We start from the raw sequence: 14,130 nt of genomic DNA, 5'->3' as shown, positions 1-14,130 counted from the left end.
GTTCCCCCATGACTGCTTGGTTTTTATATTCAAATACACTGTTGTTGTTGGTTTTTTTTTTTTTTTCAATAAAAGTGCAAAGTTATTACTCATAGGTCAAAATCAATACCACTTAACGGAATTTTTAACTGTTCAGTTTACCTTTTGATGATTGTGGATACATTGTAATCGTGCCAATAAATATAGATAAGAGTTCCATCACTATTTTATTAACATTATGTTAAGTGAAAGAAGATAAACCAAAATCAATATATTATATAATTTTATTTATACAAAATTCTAAAACAATAGAAGCTTATCTGTGGACACAGGAATGAAAAAGTGGTAGTCTCTGTGAACTTTTGAATAAACTAGAGGAAGACACAGTGGATGTGTTTTGGATAATGGCAACACTCTAGTTCTGTGTGTGGCTTATACAATGTATGCAATTCTCAGAGGTCATTTAACTGAACACATAAAACCTGTGTAGTTTATTGTATTTAGATTATACTTCCTTACCATATTTACATTATACTCCCAAACAAATAAGAATATATGTGTGTGTGTATAAAATGTAAATGTGCATATACATATATATATATATATATATATATATATATATATATATATATACAATGTAAAGCAAGCAACAGACTGGGACAACATATTTACAATATATTCATGGCAAATCTTGCATACAGACTATATAAGGAATACATAAAACCAATAATAAAATGAGAGAAATTCTATAAAATATAGACACAAGATTTGAATAGCTATTTCACAAAAGAAGATACACAAAAAAAAATATTTTAAAAGGTGCTCAAAATCATTAATCATTTGATAAAGGCAAATTAAAACTACAATGAGATACCATTTCACACCCACTAGAATGGTCACAATTAGTCTTACAACACATAATACTGACTAGGAGGCAAATTTATTAGTCTGGAATTTATACTGGAATTTATATTCATTGCTGGTGGGACTATAAAATTGTACAATTTTGGAATACAATTTGGTACTTTATTTTAAAGTACAATATACATTTAATCTTTGTTCCAGAAATGACATTTCTACATATTTTCCAGGAAAAGTAAAAATTTATGTTAAACAAATGTTTATGGTAGTTTTACTTATAATTACTTCAGGCTGAAAACCATCCAAATGTCCATCGACAAAGTAATGGATAAATAAGTTGATGACTAAAATCATGTAAGTGGTTGCATATTGACAGAGGTTGGGAGGGGTTGACTGGAAAGAAACACAAGACAACATTTTTGGGTGATAGAAAAGTCTTTTATTTGGGTTGATATTTGCAAGGCTTATGAATGTATCAAAACTCAACCAATTTTACTCTCAAAATATTTATATTTAATTTTTTATTCATTTGAAAATAATTGAAAGATGATATTTTATATTTTTTGAGTCTATTTATTGCAACTTTATCACAGAGTAATAAATGTCATTTTGTTGTTGTTGTTGTTAATACATTATTTAGTCTCTGATGGAGCTATTTTTTTTTTATTTTAATTCCAGTATAGTTAACATATAGTGTTATATTAGCTTCAGGTGTTCAATATAGTGATTCAACAATTCTGTACATTACTCATTGCTCGTCAAGACAAGCGTCCTCTTAATCCTCTTCACCTGTTTCACACATCCTCCCACCCACCGTCATCTGGTAACAATCAGTTTGTTCTCTATAGTTAAGAGTCTGGTTTTTGGGTTGTCTCTTTTTTTTCCTTTTTTCATTTGCTTTGCTTCTTAAATTCCACATATGAATGAAATTATATGGCATTTGTCTTTCTCTGACTGATATATTTTGCTTAGCATTATATTCTCTAGATCCATCCATGCTGTTGCAAATGGCAAGATATCACTCTTTTTTATGGCTGAGTAATAGTCCATCACATATCTGTCCCACTTCTTTTTTTTCCATTCATCTATTGATGGACACTTGGGCTGCTTCCATAATTCGACTATTGTAAATAAGGCTACAATAAATACAGAGTTGCATATATCCCTTTGAATTAGTGTTTTTGCATTCTTTGGATAAATACCTAGTAGTGCAATTTATGGATCATAGGATAGTTCTATTTTTAACTTTTTGAGGAACCTCCATACTGTTTTCCACAGTGGCTACACCAGTTGGCATTCCCACCAACAGTACCCAGTGTTCCTTTTTCTACACATCCTTGTCAACACGTGTTGTTTCTTGTGTTTTTGATTTTAGCCATTCTGACAGGTGTGAGGTGATATCTCCTTGTGGTTTTGATTTCATTTCCCTGACGATGAGTGATGTTGAACATATTTTGTGTCTGTTGGCCATCTGTATGTCTTCTTTGGAGAAATGTCTGTTTATGTCTTCTGCCCATTTTTAATTATTTGTATTATTTGTGTGTGTGTGTTGAGTTCTATAAGTTCTTTATATATTTTGGATACTAATCCTTTATCAGATATGTCATTTGCAAATATTTTCTCCCATTCAGTAGGTCTTTTAGTTTTAGTTATGTTGGTTGTTTCCTTTGCATACAGAAGCTTTTTATTTTGATATAGTCCTAATAGGTTTTTTGTTTTGTTTTTGTTGTCTTTGCTTTTATTTCCCTTACCTCAGAAGACATATCTAAAAGGAAGTTGCTATTACCAATGTCAGAGAAATTATTGCCTGTGCTCTCTTATAGGACTTTTATGGTTTGAGGTCTCACATTTAGGTCCTTAATCCATTTTGAATTTATTTTTGTATTTTTTTTAACCTGATTTAGGACATTTAGACACTTATATAAGATTCTACTACACATAAAACCTTTTGAATTAGTGTTTTTGTATTCTTTGAGTAAATAGCCAGTAGTGAAATTACTAGATCACATGGTAATTCTATTTTTAATTTTTTGAGGAAACTCCATACTGTCTTCCATAGTGGCTGTACCACTTTGCATTCCCATCTGGTGAAATTATTTTGATGAAAGTAGTAGGAATATTTGTAGTAAAACAATACACAGTAATAAGCATAACCATTTGCTATTAGCTTATTCACATTAACTACTTAATAACCTTTACATACTTGAATATATTTGTATACTTATACATGAACAGCTAAATTCAACAATTTATTTTACAGATATTTCACTTTGGAGATATCATTTTCTATGATAATTTTTAAGTTAATTATACTAATCTAGTAGTCTAGATGATATATTTTGTTTTTTTCACCAATTTAAATAAAACGTATTTAAAAAACATTTTGGGCATTCATTTCCAATAATACTGATTTGTGTTGTCTTCTAACAAGTTGTTTTCAGAATGACATAAAATAGAAATATCTAATAAAAATTATCTCCATTATAAAACAGTATAATACAATTGACACTTCAACATAATGAGATTAAAAATTTCAAAATGAAGATGTGTTGCTTTGTTAAGTTAAGCTAATGACTGTTGCCTTGGGAGTAATCATTGCTGCCTTCAAGGTATTTATCACCCAGTAGTTAGTTTTGTTTTGGCGTGGTTTGGTTTTTAAATCACCGAAAGTGTTAGATTGGTAAATTTTAGTGTCATTTGCAGAGTTGTGAGTTTGATTTTGAATTGTACTTTGAAATTGTAATCATCTGCTAAGTTTTTATTTCACTGACTCTGGAAAGGCTTAAGGATTTGCCAAGACCAGTTCTCAGACAACCCATTCTCATAGATCTATTCTATTCATAAATGATTTAAAGATTCCCAATTTATGTCTCAAATCAGCACTTCGTAGTTGGATTATTTGCCATTAAATAATCTTATATTAGATGATTTTTTTTTCTTTTCAAAGATTTAGTAAAAGAACATTCAGCACAAATCCATTTTATTTATTGTAATCTCCAGTAATGTCCCAACTAGGTAAGAATCTTCTTCTGAATATTTTTTGTTAGAAAACTAAGATAATATAAATGATTGATCTCACTGTTGATTAATGGGAACACTGCTAAGGAATACAAACATTGCTGATTAACTTATACATAAATAATATATAGTGTGATACATTAAATTACCCACAAAATAAATAATAAATCTTAGTATTTAACAATATTATAAAAATATTACCCAATATTAATTTCAAGATATGTTAATAAAATGGACTTTTAACAAAATGAAGTCTATTGTTTGTCATTCTTTAACAATGAAGGAGATTGATTATAGATTACATGATCAACCCTTAGAGATGATCATTTGTCATTTTTTTAATTATAAAAAAATGGCCAACTCATTAGCATTCTTGGCACTGTGTTTGTTGCAATATTAAAGCAAACTCATAGGAGGTGATTTTGAAATTCTTCAACGATGAGGAAAACATTTTAGGATAAACAAAAGCCAAGCGTCAATATATAATGAAATAGGTATACTGTGCTGGGATTCAAAAGCAAAAATGGGTGAATTTTGGATACATATGTTAAAAATAGAGCATCAGCTACTTATGAGTCTCTATGTGTGTGTATATACCCTCAAAGCAGTATTGCATTTATTAGGCAAATTTACATAAAATTTAATTATCTTTTATAATGCTTCAAAAATATAAGAGCCAATTTGTTATCATGGCAGAGCAGGCCACTGATTTAATACAAGAATATATGTTAGAGTAACTTTTAAAATTATCACTAAATCCCATTTTCCAAGGCTAACCAGGATGCTTTAGGATGACCACAGAATGGAAGTAGACACCTTCAATGGTGAATTTGACAGTGGGTCAAATTTAGCTGGCTGCCCATGAAATCCACACTTAGAAGTTTAATGTGTGAATAGCCGCATTTCACATGAATGCACTCTCTGCTCCCTGCATTTATTTTCAAAGTTGAGGGAAAGAAAGAAAATGCCATGAGTACATTCTTTTTTTTTTTTTTTTAATCCTGCTTAACAGAAAAATACTGTAATAAATTTTTAAATGGGTTTAATGATTAACACACCCCCCCAATCTGTGTATACTTGAAGAAAAGCAGTGGTGTCTCTTATGTGGTAAAATATATTTCCTGAGCAAGTTTTTCAGAACAATATTGACATAGACTTACCAAATAATAAAATCTCCCAATTTGATGAAATTTCAGGTAGAAGAGGGAGTAGGATTCCCACATACTATATAATTATAAATAGGCAAAGGAAATCATAGTGTCAAAAATCATTTAGTTTTTTTTTTCTTTTTTCATGGTAGGAATAGAATAATTAAATCATTTTTGAAAATACCTTTTAGCATTGACAGTGTTTCTTTGCATGTCTGATACCAAATCAAAGACTTTTTAATCTTTTGAAGTATCCTGGCAATAGGAAAGAGGGTCAGATTTTTGGAATTTCACTTACTTTTAAACTTTCTCTGTTTTGTTTGAGCCATAGGAATTGTACAAATGTATAATCAGGATAGTTTGTTTTCTTTTTTTTTTTTCCAAATTATCCAGATGTACCTTTGGAACCTTATTATTTTTGCCAGAACAGCTCCTGATGCTAAAATATGAAATGAAGCAAAAAATACAAACTGAAATGTTTATATTTTGAGTAGCTTTCAGTTGATAACAATGTCCTCTTTCTCATTGCACTCGGTCCCTGAGGAAGCAAGAAGTGCTAGTGAATGTTTTTTAAAGGAAAGAGGGTACAAAGTGCTGACCATTGTGGATGAAGGAAAGAGAATAAAACTGCACTTCAAAATAAACCTAAAAATGTGATAAGGGAAAGAAAATGCTGAGTAAAGTCTATCAATAGTTTGGCATTTATGTTAGATGGTGATATAAGAAATCCTGCACTTAAAACATAGGGAAAGTAATTGGTCTTGGTGTAAGGATCCTAGAAATTATAACTTAGTTAAGAAATTTAGTTATTCCAAATGCTAGTTATTCCAGTTTTCTAAGTTATGAGACAATAAATGTATTCAAGCTCTATGAGCCAACCTTAGTGATATTCAATCACAAGTTATATACATGTTTAAAAATAATAGAATGATGATTTGAATTTTCAACATTTATTTTATGAGGCAAGACATATATAAAGATAGAGCATTTAAGTTGATCTTAGATTTTATTCTACATCAGTTACATCAAACTTGCGTGGTATTCAAGTTATTGCCAGATAAAAGGTTTTCATATTTTAAAAGTTGTCTACCAACATTCACATTTTTGTTCTTTCCTTTAGCATTGACTCTCTAAACTGTTTCAAATAGTATTCACCATCTCTACAAACTTAGCTGTTAGTAAATTTTCCTAACATTTGTTATTTGTGGGTGGAGGTGTCCTCTTTGTTAATTTGGGTTATGACCCCGAAGAGAAATGGCTGTAGTGCATTAGTCTTTCAGGGTGCTTCCCAGTTAATGAGAAGACAACTCCTCGTAAATATTCCTGAGCTTCTCAATGGCTTCCAACCACTCAATATTCTCCCAATCTGATGAAACATAATGTTTCCCCCTAAATCTAATGGTGAACCTAAGGGTATTGGAATCAGGAGAAAAAAGGAGGGGTGCACGAATAACTGTGTTAGAGTTGTCTAATTAGTGATGGAAAAGTGGAGATCACTGCTAAAGTGTACAATTTCAAAATAGTATTTAAAAAATATCATTGGTCATACCGCTGGATTTGCTAGAGCATCAAATCATTGCTCTGAAAATTGATTTTAAAAGGAGGTGGGTTACCAAACACCCTAGACTTCCCAAATGTAGTGTCTTTTAAGGTCCAACAGTACTCATGAGAAAAACTTCCACTTTCCAAAATAATTATTTCTAAGAGATGTATAAAAGAGGTAAAATTCATATATCCTCATTTTCTACCCCCCCCCCAAATAAATAATCTAAGAAACAATCATTACTGTCTCCAAAAATCATTAGGTATAAAATTGATGTGGAATTTTGTCATGGATGAACTGAATCGGTAATATCAGAAAGCCACTGATCAATCTATTAAGAGTAAAGTAAGTAGACATTATGTGCCTCCAGATATGATGCTTTAGGAAGCACAGAATAACACCTAATTGAATCTGAATTAAATCTAAGCCTCTGGATCTGATGACCAGTTTATAGAAAATGCATAAAGCAGAGAAACAATTAAATAGCATAAGAATAAACTCAAACCATGTGTGGAAAATTCCAGAGGATAAATGATTGGATATCTTATCAGATAAGTAAAAATTGGACAGAAGAATAATAGTTATAGACTAAAGAGACTTAAGAAACAGATCCACCAAATGCTATGTGTGAATATTGTTGAAATACTGTTTTTTTTTTGAAATACTGATTTTTTTAAATTAACATATAATGTATTATTTGTTTCAGGGGTACAGGTCTGTGATTCATCAGTCTTACACAATTCACAGCGCTCACCATAGCACATGCCTTCCCCAATGTCCATCACCCAGCCACCCCATCCCTCTCACTCCCCTCCACTCCAGCAACCCTCAGTTTGTTTCCTGAGATTAAGAGTCTCTTATGGTTTGTCTCCCTCTCTGGTTTCATCTTGTTTCATGTTTCCCTCCCTTCCCTATGATCCTCTGCCTTGTTTCTCAAATTCTTCATATCAGTGAGATCATATGATACTTGTCTTTGTGGTATATATATATATACAATGGAATATTATGCAGCCATCAAAAAACTGAAATCTTGCCATTTGCAATGATGTGGATGGAACTAGAGGGTATTATGCTAAGCGAAATAAGTCAAGAGAAATAAGTCCATGAAATACTGTATCTTAATATATTCCAGAAAAAATATTTTTAGGACTATCAAGGAAATTGGGAAACTATAGCTGATATTTCAGAAGTATTGCTAATGTTGTTTTTGTACTAACTGTACAGTGTTTATATAAAAAAATGAAATTCTTTGGTTGGGGTTGTATTTACTTTAAAATATTTTAGCCAAAAATAGGCAAAAGATAGGATGCGGGAAAAGGTATGGGAGAGAAGCAGAGAGACAGAGGGCTGGGGAAAGAGTTAGGGCAAGACAATATGTGAGAGGGGTGAGACAAGATTAGCAAAATAAGAACTCCTAAGGCTTGCTGAAGTGTACCTGAGAATTCATTATACTGTCCTGTCTGTTCTGTGCATATCTGAAAAATTTCCATTAAAAATATAGGTGTGATGTTCATACTTTAAAAACATTTCAAAAAATGTCAGAAATTAATTTATAATTGATTGAAGATAAGTATAAAGTAACATACCAGAACCGCAAAATAAAGATAAGTTGAAATGCATACGAAGGTGCCTCGATAGCAGTTTTATCATATTTTTGATAGTTTTGGTTATGATATGTAAGAAGAAGACTAGCTCTACTGGATTTTTTTTTCCCTAGCAAATTAAATAAGTCTTTTGAATGACTTAGTTCTATGAATTCTTGTATGCAGATTCTTTTTTCCATAGACCTAGCTATAAACTTCCCAGGCTAATCAACCTGCACAGTATACCTAGAGAGAGTTGGTTGGGGCCTTTTCCTTGTCCCCCTTTGTTTATGGCATTGCTTCCAAGCAGCGGAGTTGAGACGTTGGAAATATATGGCCAGAGAGTCAGGGACTGAGGGACACAGGCTGATGGAGCAGCCATCTTCTCCATCACTTACTGTCACCATCACACAGAGAAAAGACATTATCTCAGTGGGCCTCACATTGGCCACTAAATCCCTGGGCTGGAAGTGACACAGTATATCTCATTAGTCAGATGCAAGTACATTAGGAAGTACAGTCCTACCAAGTACCCTGAACAGGGGAGAATCTGACTATTGGTAGCAATCATTTATGATCCTCACACCCAATCCCCACAACACACACAAGTATGTGTATAGATACCCATGTACATAAAGACTTTTCCATCGTGAACCGTAATCCAAACGTCAGGATTTACATTGCTTTTGTATTCTCTGAGAATTATCTTTTTAACCAAGACTATCTTATGATTCTGAATAGAAGGTAATGTTACCTGATTTCAATTTTATATGACTGCATTAATCTTTCATTAGCATTAGCTAGCATCATATAAAATAAAATAATTTCATAAGAAAGTGAGTAACCATAACAATATTGTTTAAGGGTTTTTATTCACTTAAAAATCACTTAATAGCTACAGGTCAATATATTTTTCAAAAAAGTACCATTATGTGCCCTCAGATGGATGTTGAGATCAAATTCTGCAGGCTGTTACATTTTTTTCCCCCCAAATATCCTATGTATCATTTCAGATCCGATATAACAAGGGCTTTGGTTAGTATGGATGATTATACCATTACAATTTAGTTAATTATTACCTGTCATTTACTCTGCATGAAAGGCCATGTCTCTATCGGCAGCCTGGATAACCTTAAATCAGCTTCAAGGGCTCTCCTGTTTGGGGTGCTTTAAATTTAAGGTTGCTCTTGTGTAAGAGTTGATACAGCTGACTTTTCTATGACTGTTTCAATGTGGATAACCCCATCATGATAAAATCTCTTTTAAGTCTAGGGATTTTTAATAGGCCTGGAATCACAGAAATTTATTGTCTACTTTAACAAAACTTAATTGGATATCTGGAAACCCCGGAAAAGAGAAAGAAAATGACAGATATATTTTCAATGTAAAACTCAGAAACTGAGACACATGGCATGTTTCTAAGCAAAGCAACACTTGCTTTGCAAGATTACAAATAATCTTTTGGGCCTGGACCTGTCTCTATTATGAATAAGTTATGATGTAAAGCAGTGGGAGAGACTGAAAAAGTTCAGAACACTTGTTTATCTCAGATTCTACCGCTTGATATCCATGTTACGTTATTCAAATTATTCTTTTCAGTTCTTCCTCAGTGGCCCTGGAAAAAGAAGCTTTTCTCACACAGAGATGCATTATGCAGCTCATCCTTCAAGAAAGAACACATTTCCCTAACTGCTAGACTTGCAGTTTGCAAACACACTTCATTTGCCCTTCAGCGACTGCCTCAACTGAAGAGAGATTCTTTCTTAGGGTTACCCTCCTGGAGGTGGCTCACATCCACAGACAGACAGAGGGAGGATAAAGGCTTCATCTTTTCAATTACATGCTGGTGGGAATGCCCCTGATGGGATATTTTAACTCAAGCTTTCCATAGGGTCAGCTGAGGTTGTCACCAGGGCTTGCACAAGAGTTGGCCCTCTCTCTCAATCCAGCTCCACTTCCCCATGCCCTAAATCAGTGCTGATGCCAAGAGTACTCATTAATAAATATCTTGTACCCCAGCCTTTCATCAGATACTGTGTCCCAGTGAACCCAACCTGCAACAGTAGTGAAGATCACATCAGATAACCCGGTGTAGATCTTTGATAAAATAAGCACTATGAAAAACTAAGAAACGTTCTGATAAATCATCTCTTAATATAGCCATTTGCCTTTACCCAGGAGCACCTAAAGGAATCATTTCAAACTTCTTCATACAGTCTTAATGGTAATTGTAAAATCTTGAGTCCATAGTATTTGGGAGGAAATTTTATTTAATTTTCCATGGGTCATTCTGAAATATATTTTTCTATTTCAAAATAACATAACCCTATTTATTAGCAAAGATGGTGATATGTTACATTATTAAGTTGAAAGGATGTATTAATGCCTGGTAATAGTACTATTACCATTGTGCTTCATGCCACATGCCACATACATTTAGCACATGTCACATACATACCACCACAGACATAACACTACATATACTCTTTTGAAAGCATTTCATATTTTATAAGAAAATATAGTATAATCATTATTTTATAATTAAAAGAAAAATAATGAATAATGGCCCCAAGAGCTGATCCCTAGTGAATTATATGGTGTTAATAAATACTGAGTTAAATTGTGAGGGATAAACAATCAACAACAACTAGAAGCAATCCAGTTTTATTACCTCAAGAATAAAATCAGGGGTTTTGCCTATGCACAATTTTCCAATTTGCTTACTACAATTTTGCATATACAATTTTACCACTTCTGCCCTCTGTGTATGAGGTCCTCCAGGAACCATATTTCCAAAAGTGCAGAAGATTTCAAGTTTGTCATCTTTTAATTTTCTTCTCCCTAAGGCTACCTCTTGATGTTGACAGGTAGGAGAGATTTTTTGGTTTTGTTTTGTTTTGTTTTGTTTTTTTCTAAGGAGGTTCAGTTTTTTTACTGACACAGAATTCCCAGTGACTCAGTGACGTTTTAGGCAAGCTGCTGCCTGAATGGTAATATTTTGGTGAAGTGGAATAGTCCAAATGCTAGGTATGGACTAGAAACCTGGATGAGAAACCTAGCTTGGCCACTTCTACAAACCTCCTCTACCTTATCTATAATGGGGAATCTTGCTGTGTCTCTCTTAGAACTGTTATCCTGATTAATGACAAGTGTATGAAATTTATATAAAGCATCAGCATTTGGTATGTGCTAGAAAAATATTTACTTTTCCTACTCTGGTCCTTTGTTTCTGGTCTGGTTTACCTGTGTTAAAATGCTGAACGAATTCTACTGCAAGTCCTTTTATCACATTGCCTTTTAAAATCTATTTTCCTCTCCCCTTTTCTGTCCTCTTCTATAATCATGGAGGAAATCTGAAAATAGTACAAAACATGTGTGGGTGTCTTGTAACAACTGCTTCAGAGAAAACCTTTAAGAACTTAATGACATATAACAATAATGTTTTGATTATGTTCATTAATTCAGGGGTCCAAAATTCAGAGAGGGCATGGCAGAGATGTTCATCTTTGGTTCTGTTATTTGGATATAGTTGCTTTTGTTCTCATGCATGAAAAAGGCAAATTATCTGCCCAACATGCATTCAACACACAGTGGTGATGTGGATAGGACAACTGTAATAGACACAGTCACATCTGGAAAGGTGGGGGGGCGGCAGGGAAGCAGACATTCAGTAAGTAGTTCTTAGTAATTCTGAAATGCAGTTGGGCATGTGTTGCCAATGATTTGATTAGGGCCCAGTTCCTGGCAATGATTCTCCTGGCTTTAAAATCTGCCTTCTGTGTCTTCTGTCCCTACCTCCTAATGATTCATACTTCTGTTTCCATCAAAAGTAGGTCCTGTTTGAAATTACATATTTTTTAGACTTTCTGTGTGCAGAATTTAGAGATTCAAAAGCCTCTCTTCACTTTCACTTCTCTCTGCCCCTTTCCATTACAGCTGAGATTATTCCTTTTAAAACCTTGTGCATTTCTTACTTGTCAGATTATACCTAACACCATTGGACAGAATCTACACCCACAAATATCTTGAAGATAAGGCTTCTCTATCTTAAACCCCTATAAAGAAGTGGTGGGACAATGCTTTTAAGAGTTCAGAAGCACTGTTTCTAGCCAAGAGGGTCAATGGGGGCATGTCCTTCCATTTTTGGTGGCCTTTTTGTTGAACTGGGAAGGCTTTTGAGATTTACTCTAAATCTTTCTTAGATCTTAACAAAGGGCCTTCTAGCCATACTCTGGATTCCCAGAGGCCATGTTTTACTGGCAGCACTCTGGATTTATTTGATATTTGTCTCAAGGACATTTACTACTTTGAAAATGTTTTCCTAGCTGGGAAGATTGCCCTAGCCCTATTCATTTCCTCAAAATTCTAAATGAACCTGAAAAATTTATTCTTTAAATGATCTATCTCCTCCCAAATTTTATCATGAGGAGTGAGCAGAAACCAGGACATCCCCATACCTAGGCCATTAAGTTTATTGGGTACATTTTCTGTTTTCCTCAGTACCATCAATGACTGTTGTCAAACTTTCTGCTACATATAACAGGGGTCGTTCTAAACCCAGCTTCCAAGAACATTTGTTTTCTCGTTTTAATTGAGAATTTCCCCTTGTTGAGGCTCATCCCTTTCTGCCTGTTGCATGGTCCCAAAATCAGTATCACGTGCTTTAGGTTTTGTTATGGCAATATCTCAATCATAGTACCCAGTTCTGTTCCCCGTTTCTTTTATTATGAAACAAACTAGAATCTTAATTCTTTCTCTGTGCAGTCATAGTGAATCAGGTGGAGGAGAAAGCTATAGACATTCAGCAGATGCTGTTTGCTGTTTTGTCACACAAAATATGCCAAGTGATTGAGATTCCAATTCCTTTTAATGGGGACACAGCTTCCTAAGGAAGGAGTGAGGGGTGCAACTTCCAGGCAATAACATTATTATAGAAAGATGATAAGGAGAAGAGAGGGGGCATGGGAAGACTTCCAAAACAATGTGCAGTTAAACATGAAATGCTCTCAGGAGACCTAGGACTCTTCCTTTTGTGTGACACACAATATTCCATTCCTCAGTCTTGGGTTCAACTTTAGGTTACTTTGCATGCAAAACTTTAAGCTGTCTAAAATAGTCTTCATTGTATTCTCTTTTTATACTTGGCTTCTCAAACCATAAAAAATGTAAGGTATTGTTATTATTCATTATATTAGTTCCCAGGAAAGAAAAATTAAAAATCCCCTTAAATCTTAACTCCTTCTAAGAGATATTTTAGAAACTGTCAGTATAAGAGAATCAGAAAAATATACTGAGTGGTAGTATTTATAGAAGAAAATAATAATGGACAGGAAAAAAAGTACAAAATGACATAGTTTTGAAAAAAAAGTGTAGATATTGGCATTACATCTGACAGAGATTGAGTAAGATGCACATTAAGAAGAAACAATTGAGTTTTTAATTCAAAGCTTATTAAAGACTTAAAAGACCAGATTAAGTACATAGTTGAAGTGAGAATTCAATGGGTAAAGGATTAAATATTTTCAGAGAAGGTAAAAGCTGTATGTGAAGAAGGAGTACGAGATAAAAAGTGATGGATATTAATATGCTGGAGAAGCAAGGTAAATGAGGCATTTTGCTCTTGTTTTTATTTTCATTTGGTTGGGGTTTAATTATGAAAGACTAAAGATCAAAACGTACAAAGTCTCAGGGGAGACCAGAAAAATGCAAATATGTTCGGCTTCTCCTTGATTAGAGATATTCAAGTCAGGATACCATGATTTAAAGGAATAGTTTACTCACTGTATTCGTTCAAAGAAGTAAACATATTTAACAAACTTGAAAATAGTTTTAGGTCATTTGGATCATGATTCCATCTTATCCCATCTAAAATTAGAATTTTACCTTTTAAGAGACCCTTCCTCTTGAATTCTGGTAAAGGCTTTGTAAATATAATAAGTCTATGAGATATATATTTGTAATATATTATTTATCATATATACGTGTGATATATGTGTGA

This window comes from Halichoerus grypus, chromosome 9, assembly GCF_964656455.1.
Source record: "Halichoerus grypus chromosome 9, mHalGry1.hap1.1, whole genome shotgun sequence".
Classification (NCBI taxonomy): Eukaryota; Metazoa; Chordata; class Mammalia; order Carnivora; family Phocidae; genus Halichoerus; species Halichoerus grypus.
This window is presented reverse-complemented; position numbering follows the sequence as displayed.